General features: G+C 35.1%; 1 protein-coding gene across 14 annotated transcripts in view; it reads left to right on the forward strand.

The window, feature by feature from the left end:
- The window catches only part of BAZ2B (bromodomain adjacent to zinc finger domain 2B), a 163,601-nt gene that overhangs the window by 39,825 nt on the left and 106,479 nt on the right, over positions 1-17,297 (forward strand). For 13 of the 14 annotated variants that reach the window (XM_042783818.1, XM_042783805.1, XM_042783813.1 and 10 more), the window contains exon 2: positions 1,430-1,472. The exons of the other annotated variant lie outside the window; for it this stretch is intronic. The gene's annotated coding sequence lies outside the window, so the exon portion shown is untranslated. The remainder of the gene's footprint in view (positions 1-1,429; positions 1,473-17,297) is intronic. 14 annotated transcript variants of the gene reach the window in all.

Below are 17,297 nucleotides of genomic sequence, written 5' to 3' on the forward strand. Positions count from 1 at the left end.
ATTCCTTTCCTGATAGGTTGGTGATGTTGCCAGTGACTGTTACGAGGAATGATTTGTTCCTGATTGTCCTTTGACAAGGGAGAAAAATACCTGTTTTTTTCCTGGCAGGCCTGAGAGTGTACTTTGACGGTAGTGCCCATAATAAACAAAAAAGCAATTGTTGATATTAATGCCCACACGTTTACAGGTTGTAATTCAAAATTAAATTTAAAAAACTGTGGCTGCTGTTGATGTAATTACCTGCCTAGATTTAAATTGTTACTTAGCCTACCTAAGTCTGTAAAATAAGTTTTTGCTCATGTAAATGGCTGAAGTTTTGTTTGTTTAAATTTGTTAGTATGTTCTCTTGACTGTGCCACTGTGATATAGGCCAACTTTATGCTCCCATCAGTGTAATGCTATAGAAAAAATTCTAGAGTAAAACTACCCTTTTTTTTTTTTACACATTTATTTTTTAAAAAGTACTCAGTGTAAAATAAAAGCCCCAGGTAAACCAAAATAAAAAATAACTCTGAAATGCCATTTAAGCATAGCATTTTTTTGTGCAGGCAACTATTCATATTTGCTTAGTTCAAATTGTCTATCAGTGTAGCTGAAGAGAGAATCTACAAGCTTTGTATAGCAAGTATATGTTTAATGCTATGCAAGATATTTTTAAAAGATCAAACTAAAATTTTACTGACTCTTCACTAGTCTTCAGTGGGAAAAAAAATATTAGAAAACACGACATCAGATTTCTACTACTATGGCAAATAACATTTTCTTGAAATGCTTGTATTCCAAATGTTGCATCTGTTACGCTGTTTTCTATTTCCTATATACTGTGTATGAACTATCTGTTTAGAAAACCTTTTACCTACCCAGGGGAAATAAATTTGGAAGAAAGCAATCCAAACAAGTGTTCAAAATGATTTTTAGTTTTAAATTTTCAGTGAAATACGTGTGGATTTTGTACTGACATATAGATGCTTCTGATAATTAGAAATCCTCATGCTAGAGAGCATCAGTAATGGAATGAAACTCTGGTTCTGTATAAACACAATTGAAAATATCCACTGATTTCTGGGAGGCCAGAATTGTTTTTGCATTTTAACAGAAAGATTCATTTGATTTACTGTGTACACCAAAAGGGAACACACTGTACTACATAGTTCACAATTTAATAAGGGTAAAATGGGTATGTGTATTTAAACAGCTGGTTGCAAACAAAAAAAGGTGTGATTACATAACATTTGGCTTAAACTATTTTTGTTTTAATGGCTTCATAGATGGCTGTGGGAAGCAATTACAGTGTTTTCAGTACACTGGAGATACTTCACTAATGTGTCTTTGAGAAATTTTACTGTTCTGTTTGATGTGTCTTTGTCCTTGTAAAAGTTGCTTGTTGAAAGGATGACTCAGCTGATCATTAATTGTTTTCTGTTTGCAGGTTGAAAAACAGCAATGTCACAGAACTGACCACATTCATCACAGTAAGCAAGCCATAGCAATAATCATTCTGATAATTTTGAGAAGTATGAATCATGTAGGGAAAAGGAAAATGTTATGTGCTATATGGCTTAGTGCAAAATTCTACATCCAGGTCCTGATTTCAGCAAGACGTTAAGGACATAATTAACTAAGACTTTTAGATTTTTATTCCACATGTGTTGTAACACATGCGCAATTAATTTTGCAACTTCAGGCTTAACTATCGAGTAGGTCTTTTAATGATTAAAGTCTATAAGTTATCATTCTTTTTGGAATTTTTTGTATGTAGGCTTGAAATTAATAGATACGATATAATGCAATTTTAGCGTGTTGCACATTTTCAGTACCTTCATTAGTGTTGATGTTTGATGTTACACAGTTCAGGGAACACTTAAAATGTATTGAGAGATTTTATTGAGAGTTTTGATTCCAAAATCAGTTTTAGCAACTTTGAAAAGCATTTTGAATGGTCGGACAATGTGTGATATTTTGCCACATGATGAAGATGAATTACCTTGTTTTATTGACAGACAGTTTACTAGACTACTAGGAAACGAAAAATTTTATATTCGCATCAATTTGTTTGTGTTTCCTTCGAGAAAACTAAAGAAAAAAAGTGTTTGTGTCTTAGTCCAGTACTTTAGGTACTTTGCTTTGGATAAAGGTAACAATAAAAACTAAAATAGAGATTTAAACAGAAAGCCTGACTGGCTTTGCTTAGCTCACAGGTGCAACTTTCAGGCACACTTTTAAACTTTTTGTTGTATTTACTGTCTGTCAGTTACATAAAGTAAGAGAAGAAAATATGAAAGATATTTGAAATGTTTTTTCAATTTTATTATTTTGGTGTTTCTCATATTAACCATCAATTCTTCATACATTTGTGATAACATACTTAAAATATGTCTTTACAAATTTAAGTTTATGTCTGATAATGAGACATGTTGGTTAACAAGAGCCTTGTTTAGATCCCAGACATGATATTGTGTGATACAGTGGAGTCTTATGTTTCAGTAGTGACCTTCATGCCCTCGTCTCAGAGGTACGTTTACAATCACTAAAGATAAATTTTTCACCAATGATAGGAAAAGAAAAAAAGCTAGATCAATAACTTTTACACGCTGGTAACAGTAATTTTAAAGATTAAATTTAGAAGGTTTTAGAAGTACATGTTCAATTTACAGTTCTACACTTTCTGTGCAGTGTGGAAAGAGAAGCTATTAATACCACTACATGTGATTTAATACAGTATTTACGGGAATGGTAAGAGCACCAACATCTGCTGAATTCAAAGAACAAATATGTTCCTATGGAGAGAGCAGATCTATTAAATAGGAGGGATCAAGTGAATTAAAGGTCAAAAGAGCAGTTTTATAGTGAACACACTGCTTAGCAGGCAGTGATATGGAGCAGGTAAGGGCGGGAGGTAAGATAGCCTGCTATTTTGAAGTGAGGAGCAGCAATCTGAACCAGTTTTTTTAAAAAAGGCAGAACTAGGTAAGTCGTTAAGTAATTTGCAATAATAGACAAAAATAGGAAGAGTGTATCTAGAATTTAGTTTATTGCAGGCATCAAACACTGAGATGTTCTGTAATACAGTAGTATACTGCCAGCTTCTGTAAGGTGAGCCAGCTTCTGTAAGGTGAGCTTTTAATAAAAAAGCTTTATTTTCATAACAGCTGACCCTAGTTGTTTCTTTGTTAACTAGGTAATGCTTGTTTTCTGGGTCTTACAGAAACTGAAAGACTGCTGCTATTCCAGCCTCTCTGTGTCTGAAGACAAATGTTGAAACTTCCTAGAAGCAGTTTTCAGTTTGGGAGGGGGCCGAGAGGTGTAATATCTAATTAGTTTTAGACATTACATGTATCTTGGGCTGCTTTCTGACTTTTGAAATCTTGTTAAAAAAAGAAAAAAATAATCTTTTTCCTTGTGAAGGAGATGCAGTCCTACTGAGAATGTAGGTACATAAAAATATGAAAACACCCGTTGCCTGAGTTGAAAATTTCTTTCTGACTCTTATGAACACTTAAGTGTTATGACGGCTCCTTCCTCCTTCATGTTTTGGGAGTTACTACCCACAAACAAGTCTAGATCCTTCTTTGAGAGGCCGTTTTCCTTGGACCTACAACCATAGAATGAGAGCTGCTAGCTGGCTGCAGCTGACCTATATGTTACTCTGTGGAACAATTGGGATGGATACTAAACAAAAAAGTGCCTTACACAGTAGAATGAGAAGAATGGTCTGTATATGACCAAGTTGACATGCATAACTTTTCTCCCTTTAAATATACAATTGGAGAAGAACAGGAGGAATTTATGGAAAGATTTCTGCTTTTTTTACCAGTTTTCCCATAGGCCTTAAAAAATGCAAAGGAAATAGTAACCATGCTCTCTCAACAAGCTTAGTTTTTAAGGCTGATTGTACTAACTCAGTGTACCAGTTTATTCTGCTTGTGTGTTTATGGCCAACTGTAAGTTACTTAATCCTTTTGTGAGGGATGAAAAATGTCAAATCTCAAAAAAAAGAAGAAAAAACATCCTTAGTCATCTGTAACATTTTTGTGAGTGCAGTCAATTCTTTAGCCTGCAGAACATACTATCTTTATTATGAAACAATAGCAGCCTTTCTATCTAAACAAAGAAATGACACTTCAGTATGCATTCTGTTGTAACAAATAGGTTGCTTAGGGGAGAGCTTGAAAAGAATAGGAAAAATGGCAAGTAATAATTCATTGTACTTTGAGTTGTGTGGGTTTTTTTTGTTGTTGTTGTTTGAGGTTTTTGTTTGTTCGTTTGATTTCTGTTGAAACCATGCCATTTTAGAGGAGATGTTCTTGAGGATACTAATTTCTACTCCTAAAATGCAAAAATTTTTTTCATCCCTAATGATGGCTATTTTTATTTGTTCAAAAGGTGGTGATGGTGAGTTCTAACAGTACCACTTTATGTGTGGGAAACAGAAATAATGTAGAATGTTGACACAGTACTTGAAAGTATGCAGATAATACTTCCTAAAAATTTTCTATATGTTTGTAACTGAATGATTTATTAATGGCTATAAATAAACAAGTGATTTAAAAGTAAAAGATCAGCTGAGCAGGAGGCTGAACAGAATTTTCTAGAGAGATAAGGTAAAGTTAAGAGAGGCCTCAGAATTTGACCAAAATTGTGATGACAAGTGATGTTTATGAGAGATCTTGCCATTACAGGAATTGTGGAGTTGGTGAATACTGCAGTTAGCAGCAGAATCTACGTAGGTGAAATCTACAGTTTTTTGTATTGTTTTTTCTGGTGGGAAACAAAGAACCTTGCAAAGATGAAGATGTTAAAGTATTTGTAAATCATGCTTTCTACAGAAAGTAGAAGTAAGGATTAGGTAGGTTTTGAAAACTACCCAGTTTATTTTCACAGCAATGAAGTGTGGCTTGGCCTACTTTGAATTGTTGACTAGGAGTGTGAAGGTGAACAACAACAACGTGTGAGTTTTTTTGCTGTCAGACCCAGGAAAGGTTTTGTATATTTGAATTACTAGTTCTAAAATGTAGAAGGAAATTGCCAAGAAAAGCAATTACCTTACATCAAACTTAACTGTTTGTAAATAGTAGCCTGTTTGCAAATGAAATAAAAACACAGTAGACTTGAGGAAACATGCAAATTAGGCAAACATTTTCCTTTTTTTTTTTTTTTAAACCATGTGTTTTAGCACTTGTCAGCTGCTATGTATCAGAACAAAAGAAATTTCACAAAAAACCATGAGTGTTCAAGTGTAAGTAAAGTCTGATACAAGTCTGGGAACTGGCAACTAATGAAAAACTATTGATAACAAATTGGAACACAGTGTACAGAGAGGTAAGGAGGTAAGGGGGAAAGAAAGAAGAAAATATTTGGTGAACTTGGGTTAACAAACATAATTCTATGCTTTAATAGCAATTTGAATGTATCATGAGCTCCCTCCCCGCAACTGTTCCCATTCTACTCATCAGAAGTTAGGTTAAGCATCTAGATACATATCTGTATTTGCCCTTTTTTGTAACGTAAATACTCAAAAAGATGCAGAGAATTCATGTGAAGATGCATTTGCTTATGGAAAAATAATCTTTGTTTTTATATTCTCCCAAAGCAATTCTGGGGCCTACAGTACAAGAAACATGTGAGCCTGTTAGAGCAGGTCCAGAGGAAGCCACAACACTGGTGAGAGGGCTGGAACTGCTGAGACAGTTGGTGTGTTTCAGCCTGGAGAATACTCCAGGGGAGACCTGATTGCAGCCTTGGAATATATGAAGGGGGATCATAAGATAGAGAAAGACTTTTTACCAGGGTGTGTAGTGATAGGACAAGAGGCAGTGATTTTAAACTGAAAAGAGGGTAGGTTTAGATTGGACATAGGGAAGCTTTTTTTTTTTTTTTTTTTTTTTTTTTTTTTTTTTTAATATTGTGAGGATGGTGAGACACTGGAACAGGTTGCCCAGAGAAGTTGTGGATGCTCCATCATTGGAAATGTTGAAGGTCAGGTTGGACACTGCTTTGAGCAACCTGACCTAGTAAAAAATGTCATTGCTTATGATGATGTTGTTGGACAAGGTGATTTTGGAGGGTCCCTTCTGAACTGAAGCATTCTGTGATTCTATGACAACATGCTGTTCATTGTTTGTAGTAATAGTATTTGAAAAGTAGCAGTTTGTTTCTTTGACGGTGTATGTGGATGTACATTTGTCAAGCTCAGAAAAAATCCCAAAGCTTCCAATGTAGCCCATTCCCCAGATAATGTGAGAATTTACTTTATTCATACATGTGTAACACCTGCAGATTTAATTATTTCTTTACTTCAGTATAATAACAACAATTAACATTAAGAAACTAAAAATAATATGATTTTAACAGTTTTATGTACTTACAGTAATTATACATCATGTAAATAAGAGGCAGAAGGCAATTACACCTTTTTTTCCCACTTATTTTTGCATAGTTATTTTTAGAAAATAATTTCATTAAATTTGAAATAAAAGTAGTTTATTGTTGTATGTTGCCGATTTGTCTGCTGCAAATATGGTCATTGTGTATGTATGTGTATATGCTTGCTTGCATGTGTATGGATTTATTTATCAAGGAAAACAAATTAACATGGTAAAACAATTAATGGAAGTAAAATCACAAAATGACTTAGTTTCAAGGAAGGAATTAATGAATGGCATATTTTCCCATGGAATACCTGGTTTCATTCCAGTTTGCTTTGAAACAAATAGAATACATTTGGTGTGTTTGTATTTTATAGTAGGAAGGTGGTTTTAAAAAACAAGACAAAAAACCCCCACTACTGACACAACTTCTGTAAGAGCTGCTTCCAGTTATTTTAGTGCTGCTGCTGCTAGCCAGATTTAACTGGTTATTTATTGAAAGGGTTAAAGAGCAGATTTTTATTATGTATTGTCAATCCATGATTAGCACCTGTTAGGAGGAATAAGTGGTTTATTAAGCGTTACTGTACAGATGGCATCTGGAGCAGCTCAGAGATAAATTGAATTTTCAGTACTATCACTGTATTGTTAAGACCAGATGGTTTTATCTTTAAGAGCAATGATCTGTTTGCACAAAAAAAGTGTTTGTGTTGTTTACAGTTACTTCAAAAGTTTAAAGGTTCAGAAATCTTCCAAAGTACATATTATTAGATAAGAATTTTCACTTTGTTTGCTTTGGCTTTCTTATAGAAACAAGTGTTCTTAGCATTTACATACAAAGCTTTGCCCACTTATGGGAAATGAGAAATATTTTTTTTCTAATTAAATTTCAGAGTCTTAATATACAGTAGCTATGTAATGTAGAGATTTAGGTTAAGAAGGCATTTTTAGTCAACTATTGAAAAGGTAATTTTCCATATGTAAGTTGATGCAACCTTACCTTTTGAATATAAGTCTTCAGGGACTTTTGTGTGCCAGATAATCTGAGTATTGTGTTCCTGTTTCAACTAGAAAGCTGCTTTTAGTAGGACTTCACCAATTCACTACAGTAAAGCTCCAAAAAGTGTGGTGTGTTTAAGAGTTACAGGTTCATGGATGGAGGCATATTGCATGTGGGTTTTTTTATTTGCTGTTACCATAATTCATAATGTTACTGTGAATCATTTGATATTTGATTATATTCTTAAAGTCTTAAAAAAACCTTAGGAAAATCTACATTTGCTTTATTTAATTTCTTTTCTGATTTTAAGTAGCAAATCCTGTGGTAATAATACTTAAAATAGTGGAATCAAAAGAGACAGCGACTGGGATCCTTAATTAAAGAAATAATGCGAGTTCTTTTATTTTTAGCTTGACAACTGGAGACCTTAGGGTGTGTGTTTTGTGAAAGTGATGTGAAAACAGAATAGCTTGGTAACTGAGAGCATCAAATTGATCAGCATCTCTCTTCAACCATGTGTGAAAGGAACAAGGCTGTGTCTTATTCTTGATTGGTGGTTGTAGCTGTGTTCTTCCATTGCTTGCAGCATTGGTAGACCATAAACCATTTACTAATTTATCCTAACAGTGGGTGAAGATGAATAAAAGTTGTAAAGTTGTGGGTGAGTTTTTTTTTTTTCCTCCAGAATTTTTTACCTAGCAGGACAGGTTGGGAGCAGTAGCAGAAAGGCCTTTGGCGTTTTGGTAGACAGCAAGATGAACTAGAGTCAGCCATGCACTCGTGGAGCAAGATAGGCCAACTGCATTGTGGGAAATATTAGCAAGAGTGTAGGCAGCAGTCTGAGGAAAGTGATTCTCACTGCCCCATTTGGCCCCTGTGAGAGCACATTTAGAGCACTGTATCCCATTTTAGGGGTCTCCAGGGCAAGAAAGATAGTGACATACTTCACCGAGTTCAGTGGTTGGCTACTAAAATGCATAGGGAACAAGAGTGTATGACATAATATGGATGTGTGAGAGAATTGGAATTGTTCAGCCTTGATGAGGCTCAGGGAAGTCAATGGTTAGTTATCTTGAGCTGCCCAAAAAGAGAGAGAAGAAAAGTCAACTCTTCTTGGACGTGTACAATCAAAAGAGAAGAGGCAAAAGACACAAATTATGTGAAGGGAAAATTTGTTTCGATAAAAGGGAAAAATTCCTGAGGATCGAAGTTGTCAAACTTCGCGAGCTGGCAATCTGTGATTGCAGCTTGGAAAACTAGTTGTGTCCTGGACTGCATCAAAGCAGCCATGGCCAGCTGGAGTACTGCGTCCAGCTCTGGGGTCCCCCCTACAAAACCGACACGGACCTGTTGGGGCAGGTCCAGAGGAGACCACAACAGTGAGGAGAGGACTGGAACCCCTCTCCCGTGAAGAAAGGCTGAGAGCGTTGCAATTGTTCAGCCTGGAGATGAGAAGGCTCCAGGGAGACCTAATTGCAGCCTTTCAGTATATAAAGCGGGGGGATCATAAGAGACTTTTTACCAGGGCCTGTAGTGACAGGATAAGGGGAGATGGTTTTAAACTGAAAGGGTATGTTTAGATTGGATAGAAGGGAGAAATTCTTCACGATAAAGGTGGTGAGACACTGGAATGGATTTGCCCACAGAAGTTGCGGATCTCTGTTGGAAGGGTTCAAAGTCTGGTTGGATGGGACTTTGAGCAACCTGACCTAGCAAAAAATGTCCCTGCTAGACGATCTTTGAGGGTTCCTTCCAACCTAAACTAGTCTGTGGTTCTGCGAAACACTGAAATGGGCACTCAGAGAGCCTGCAAAATCTGTATCTTGTTTACTGGACAAGGCTCTTAGCTGCTTGATGTAACTTTTAAGTTAACTGTGCTTTGAGCAGGAGATGGGGCCAGATAATCGCTGTAAGATCCTTCCAATCTAAACAACTTTGATTCTATTTTAATTAGAAATTTCTTAATTATTTTCCTTTTCTTCCCCTTAGTCTTTTTCCTCCTAGGATTTTCAAATCAGGAAGGTAGAATTGGAAAGAGGCAGTAGCATCAAGGAATTAAGTCAGTGCTTCATAGCAGGAAATATGTGGTACAAGACAGCTGCTGTTGTGTAAGACTGAGAGATATTGGATTTCTGACAGTGATTGACTCCTGATTTTTCAATTGCTCTTCCACATTCTCTGTGAGATCTTTCTTAGGGTAGTGCAGTCCCCCAGATTTGGCCCTGCCTCAGTATCTTCTCTTGGTCACCTCCTTAGGTCTGGTGCATTGTTGTACATCTACTCAAAGATATGTTCCTTTGCTCTTCTGTTGGGCCTGGTTTTCCCCAGTTTGGGAACAGTTGTCTTGAATTTGGATGCAGCATGGTGCCCTTCTTCAAGCTTGACTCTTAGGCGCAAAAAATAATGAAAAATAAAGTGCTGGTCTGTATTTTACTTGAAACAAGTATGTTTTATGCAGGTGCTCCCTTGTATTCTATAGTTTGGCAACATACTTTAGCACCACTAAAGCCCCAAAGTAGTTAGCTAGTGGTAATGAAGAGATGGGTAGACATGGTGAGATAAGAAATGACCAGAATGTATATTGATAGCAGGTGGAAAATGGACCAAGTTTGGTGTTTTTTTTTTTTTTTTTTTTTTTTTTTGTTGGTTGTTTTTTTTGTTTGTTGTTTTGTGGTTTGGTTTAGGTTTTTTTGGGTGAGAGAGATGATATGAGAGTGTCAGGTGAGTCCCTCTAAGTCATAAAAACCCCATGTTGAATATGTATCCATGTATATCTGATCCTACCCTTTTTAAGGCAAGAACGAAGGTAATGTGTGAACTAGTTCAACCTTACACTGCAGTCTACCCGAGTCCTAGTGTGATTTAGCCAGGGAAATTCTAGGTGGCAATGTATTAAGGAGGGGATGAAGAGACATTTTTCCCATATGGATTTAGAAAAGTGTTCTTGGCTTAAATTGTGTTTGTTTGGAATATTAAAAGCAGCCTGAAGAAAGTGAATAGTGGGCAGAGAGTACATAGAAATAGAACACATTCAATTTATCAAGTGTCTGACACTATTACTTTTGTAACAGGAAGAAGTAGAGACATAGGCAATGAGAAGAAAGAATCGGAGGTAAAGTTGAGATTGTAAAATATGTGCTTTACAGGTGTTACAAAGTAAAATTTCATAAAATTGCTTGCAAGTGTTGTGTAGTGTTCAAATGTTTTGCTCCTATATATTTAACGTATTGAGTGTTTGTATGGCAGTAGTTATTAGATATCTATCTATGCGATCATACGTGTTTACATATATATTCGTAATACAGAATTGTTTCTCCTGTGGTCGAGTTTCACTGTAAAATCAAGCTGCAAGCTTGCACATTTAAAAATTACTCTAGAATACCAATGTCCACCTGAATTTCAAGACTCTAAAAGTTGCTATCAAGGAATGCGTTCATTAAAGTTGCAATGTGATGAACCTGATGGTGGACTGTATATTCTCACACTTGATGGACAGTGTGTGTGTGTGCATATACATGTGTGTGTATATATGAATACACATATATATGTTAAAAATTGGTTTTATCGATCCATGTATAGCCTGTTTTATGTGAGGACCTAATTCTCTAGGTATTCATTCAGTAAGACAAGATTTTATTTCCCTTTTTTGTCCCAACTCTAACCTGGAATATATACATATTTTTTTATCAGTTTGTATATACATCAAGAAATGTAGAGCTGAATGTAGTTTTGTCGGCCTCAATGAAGCCGTGGTAGTTTATGCTGCATGGTGGTCTGAAATAAGGATCTTAGTAGGCATGTTTTATTTCTTTGGAAAAGAAGAAATAAATTGAGATTGTGTGCGTGTACATTATGCAAATACAGATTTTTAAACGATCAGATGTTTTTAGACTGTTTTTACATGTTTCGTCAACATTTGAAAGGTTTTCTGTTTAGGTTTTCCAAAGGTAATTTATTTAAAACAAGCACAGCAATGAAGATGATGTAGAATTTGGAGATTTAATATTCTTGCACAGTTCAGAGGAAGTAAAGAAAAGGTATGTTAGAGCACAGCTTAAATGCATATTAGTTGAATAAAGCGTGGGCTTAGAGCTTGTAGAGGGGTTATATGTATCATCTGTTTTAGATGTATTGCAGAGGTGATATCAAGGTGAAAGCAGACTTGCAGAATGGTTGGAAATCATTGATATTCTGACTCTGAGGCTGTAAATGGCTCTGTGGCAGATGGAGTCTTTGTCAAGGAAGAAAAATGGCAGCTATGGAACATCATGGATGTTTTTGCTTAGCAGCTCAACACACAGGCTGTGACCTTCTGGTGATCAGGAGTTCCTCCTGTGCTTTAATAAACTGTCCTCCATATTTATTCCCTAAAAGTAGATAATAGTAGTCATCATAATTCAGGACAGTTTGGGGTATTTCATTATGAAGAAACATGAGCATGCTTTAATGACGGATTTTTTTAAAAGTAAGCTTTGAAGGATACTTGCAATTTCTGCATGAAGTGCCAGAAATAACTTTTAACTAAACATTGTGTGTTACTGAAAATAAAGGCGTGTGTGTGTGTTGGTGTGCATAGATTCAACTACTAGTACAGTGCAGTACTAAAACGGTGTATGTGAACTGTTAATTTTCTGGAACCACGACAAAAACCACAGTAAACTGGACAGTGTTAATTTTTAGAATATATTCATACTGTGGCTGTCTAGATGTGTGTGATTTAATCCAGCAAAATACAGAATTTTAGACTATATTTTGGATAGGCTATGCCTGGTTAGTTCAGAGAGGATAAATATGGTTGATAAATTTAGTCTTATTTCTGAGTTCATGGTTTTTCTTTATTGATAAAAATTCAGGTATCTTTTAGCACCTGGCAGCATCTAATTCTGTGTACTGCTAATGCAGTTTCATCTGTGTTCTTCTATGAGGTTGAGCCTATATTTGTAGAGTGATGGTTCACTTTTACCTGTAGAGTAACTGTTTTCTGTATTTTCATTCCTATTAATGGTGCAAAGTTTTACGTCTTGTACTTAAGATATATGCATGACTGCCAAGTGTCAACAGTTATGTGCTAGAACCACGTATTTCGTATGTACGGTAGATTTGGATATCTTAGAGTCTTTCTCATTTAATTGTTTGAATTAAGACTATATCCTTTAACAGTTCTGTAAATTCTTAGATCCCATACACACTAGTTTGATACCTAATAAAACCATTAATGTCAGTTGTGTTATAGGCTCTTGAAGCCATATACTGTCTTGTAGAAGATGCTCAACTGGACAGTTGACCTATATTACAGGGTAATAAGTCATTGTTAAAAGTGCAAGTATTTCACAGCTATCACCTGCCAGCCATACTCTTTAGCCTGCTTGACAACTGTTAGACTTATAGACAGCAATCACTGTTCATCACAGAAGAAAATGACCCAGCACTTTCAAGGGTCAAGGTTGTTGCATTAGAGTCTCTTCCTTTTAAACCCTGGAGGTCGTACAATCTTTGCTTTTAAAGGTGAGTCCGCTATAATTAACTGTGTCTCTTATCTATTCAGCTTCAGTCATTTTGAGATGTAACGTGGATGGTTTTTCTGCAGGAGGACAAATACTTTGTAATTGAAACAGAAGCATTTTGGATAGTGTGCGATTGAAAATGGTCTTCATACATCTTTTTATTAGGACATTGTAATGTACGAATGAGAGTAAGATCACTTCATGTGACACATGCTTGGATGTTTATATCATGTAGCCACATATGTTTAAAAGTGAGAGAAATGGAAGGAAAAATAAGGTCGTGTGTTACATGCTTCCAGCTTTCAAAGCTCTCAGTGACGTAAGTGCTTGTTAACTTAAAAAGGAAGAACTGGAGCACATATGAAGAGAGTTTATGGAATGTTTTATGCTTTCAATTACCTAGTTCATTACGTCCAGTATCTTGATGGTATCCTTCCTGGGTTGTATAGTGATGATTTGATGTGACTGGCTCCAGGGATGGTTAAGTTCATTTTCAGACATTTTATTATTTTTCTCCTTTATTTTTCAGTGGTCTCTTACGCCTTCTCTTTCTTTGGTGTTGTGATGGCCATCATAACTTAGAATGACTGAATGTCTTCCCTGTGCCTTCAAGATAAAATGAGAAAATAAATTGCAAATTACTTTAATTTCTGCCAAAGGAGTTATGTATGCAATTTTTGTATACTAAAAGTAACTAATCGGCAGTTTGTCTTCATGGAACTAGGGTTAGTTGAAAAAGGAAGAAGTAAAAAGCCAAGCATACCAAACAAGCCAACAAACACCTATTTTCTACTGTTTTGTATTAGGTTTTGATATGACTTTGGACCTTATGAACAACAGTGCTGACTTGATAGTGGCATTATAGTAACAATAACTTATTTGTATTTTTTCAGTTAAAAAAACCTCTGTAAAATGAGAACAGTGCAAAAAATTAGTGGGCTTATATTGTTATTTTTAATAGTTTGGGGTGAGTTCAAAACATAGGTTTGATACTCCTTGAGCTAGGGGTATAAATAGGTTGCTTTTTGCTATCCAGTATAAGGCAGCATATATCCCACAAAACCAAAATATAAGTAATGAAAGAAAAATATCTTTCAAAATACTTTTGTAATGTTTTTTTTTTTATGGTCAGCTGAGTAGTAGAATAAATAATTCCATTCAGTATTCATCTCTTGTTCAGTAAAGTGTTTTGCATAAGTGGTATGTACACTGCATGCTTATACATACTGTTACTGAACTTGCTGGATTGTTTTACTTCATTTCACGATGATTTTGCATGCAAAGCAGTTGCACTTTTTTATTCATGTAATGGTTCTAAATTCTGTTCCTGTTTAATCATTAGATGAATTCAGGAGATTTTTAAAAATGTTGTTTTTGTATTAAATTCTTCTATTAATTGGTGTGCAACTTTAGCTGTGAAAGTGTAGCTTGTTCCAAGAGACACCTGATTTTTATTAGATATTCCTGCTGTTTTACAGAGCAATAAAACACCTTTGTCTCCTTAGCACCCATTGATTTTTTTTGTTGTTGTTGTTGTTGTTGTTGTTTTTTCTTTCAAGGCTGTGTTAACAATGCTGATAGAACCCATGCAGTTAGGATCTGTGTTTTAGCAATGAGTAGAGAAATAACACTTTTTAGTTTACAAAATTTGTACATGCAGTGTTAACAAAATATTGCAACATTGCTGTGCTTGAAGCAGTGAAGCCAGGAGGAGGACAAGATGCTGAAAGGTCGAGGAAAAATGAGAGAAAGAACAAACGATGCAAAAAGAAAATGACACCGAGGTCTTGGTTTAATACATATGTATTCCAGGTTGATGGCTGATTTCATTAGCAAATCTCATTGTTATGCAATGTCTGTTCTTCTGCAGCAAAATGAATATTGTATTCTCAGAGGGTCTTTGAATGTGTGTATGTGTATATTATGATCACAGATAAAGAATATATATTTATAGTTGTTCTAACATTTTAAAATTTCTGAAAAATCTTAATATTTTCAAAATAATTTTATATTTCAATTTTTCAAAAAGAATGGTAAATTAATGGTTACTTGTAAGGAAAATAGCAGTTTAACCCTCCTTTTCTGTGCATTTATTTGCAATATTTGCTACCTATGTGATCTTTCCCCAAAATAATTTGACTGAATAACAGTTAATACTGAATTTACTATGTCAAAAATAAAAATTTAACTATAAGAATATTGCTCTCTAATGCTTTTTTAAATGGCTTATAGTAACTTATATAGAACATTGAGACAAACATAGTCTCAGTTTCAAATCTCATCAAACTTGAATCACTCTTTATAGTTTAATAGAACATACTGCAAGGTATTGAATAACGTGATTGTTAGTTTCATCAACTATATTATGAAATTACATGTTTTGGTACATAAGACAATGGTTTCCTTAACACACTGGTGTGCTTTTGTTTCTTTTGTTTCCAAGTTGATAGTTAAAACTATAATTTCTGTAATACTAAGACATTTTGATAAACACAATGTTCAAGCTGAGAAGGAACATACAAGAAGGCTTTGCAGGAAAATTAAAATGCACTGAAATAATTTAATTCAGGTATTTCTTAATGCTCTTTCAAAATTTATTCCATGTGTAAACTTTGTGGTGTTGAAATGTAGTTGCAAATGTATGAAATGCTACTAAATCAATGATAATTTGGGATTTTGAATAATTTTGTGATTAGTTCTAGGTAATTAACCAGCATGAAGAATGCTTTTGGGCACCGTAGTAACGTAGAGAATAAACAAGTTTTCTGGGTCTTCATTTGTGTGACTTATACATGCCTTGACACAATTCTGTTCTTACTAGGATTTTGTTAGAGATGTGTTTAATAATAGTAGAATATGTCTGGCTCTTTCAGAGTAATAGTTCTGTAGTAGCTAGTGAGTTTATTCCAATTCCAGGATACTCTTTTAAGGATCAAATTGCTAGGTGAAGTCTCGATGTGTTCAGTAAATAATTCAGTTAGGACCAAATGGCCTTTAAAATGAAGCTACATCATGAGCAACGTGACCAATATGTGCGACCAGAATACGGAGGGGTAGAACAAAGAGAAGATTGCTGCCTTTCTTTTCCCCTTGGGAAAGGAATCCTTTCCCTTTGCTTTGGTAGGGCTATAAGCAGTATAAGGATGCAGATGACTGAGTGTCAGCTGATGGGTTTTAAACATTGGTTGGCTTAGCTGGTTTTGGTGGCAAGAAACTTACTGAAATGAGATAATCTATCTCTTGCTACACCTTAATGTTTTCAGATATGGAGATCAATTTCAATATCCTGTATGCTTTTATGCATATTCAGTAAGAAGTGTAACAGTGGAACCCAAGAGTGGTCTCTGTGCAGTGGCATATATGGGGGGAAAAATGATACTGAGTCTTGTAAATGTTGTCAGAATCTAATTTATACGGGCACAAATAGGACTTGCTGGGGTATTCCATTGTGTGAAGGTTTCTCGGGAGTAAAAGGTGGTTGGGACTTTTGGCACAGGCAGAGTATGAGGAGGAAAGTTGGCTGTGTCTCTCCCACTCCCTAGTTTGTAGTGTAGTTAGAGGACACTTGTATTAATTTGTTAATTTTTCTTGAGTAAAATGGTGATCTAGAACTTCTCGTGTTGCACCCCATAAAATTTTTTCTTTAAGTAATGAGTTGTCTCTTTTGTCCCCTCCTTATTTGTCCATGCAGGTAGTGTCAAAAGATTCCAGCTAAAATTGCTAGAAGCAAAAGATAGACTAATACTGCATGTGAAACTTTCAGAAATAAAATTAGTGACTTAATGCACTACTGAGATGACTGCAGGGATTTCATACACTCCAAAACCATTGCTGCAGGTTGTATTCACAGACAATGTTGGGTATTGGTATTGTGTTTATATTAATAAATGTTTACTATATTAAGCAAGTGTTTCTGCTGTAAAGTAATCTGTATTTCTTGTAGCAATTTCAGTATTTGCATTAATATATGATGCACAATACAGATCTCTGGCCTTGTTGGTATTCACTAGAGGTTTCATAGAGATTATGTGCTCTTCTCAGGTGTGTGTAAGCAAAATTCATGGATTAACTTTTTTATTTCTTTATTAGAGGGTAAAATATGAAGTTTTAAATCAAAACTTTTTTTTTTTTTCTTTTTTAATAGAGCTACCTGAATGATACCAGTAGTTCTAGATAGGCTTGCATTTCTCCTTTGGGGTTGATACTTGTTCATTGATGAAGTTGAGATGACGCTTACAGTCTGTAGTGGTATGATTCTTAACTTTTTGAAAATTTCTTTGGCAGGCATCGTGGCACACAAGGCTGTGTAAGAAGTTGTTGATTTTTGTTTTTGTTTTTTGTTTAAACAAGTAACGTTTTCAGGATTTTGTTTTCTTTATGACCATGGGCTTAATTCCCCTGGGCAATGTTAGAAATCTCAATAAATGA

Source organism: Tyto alba, unplaced genomic scaffold, assembly GCF_018691265.1.
Source record: "Tyto alba isolate M040663 unplaced genomic scaffold, T.alba_DEE_v4.0 Super-Scaffold_7, whole genome shotgun sequence".
In the NCBI taxonomy this organism is placed as follows: Eukaryota; Metazoa; Chordata; class Aves; order Strigiformes; family Tytonidae; genus Tyto; species Tyto alba.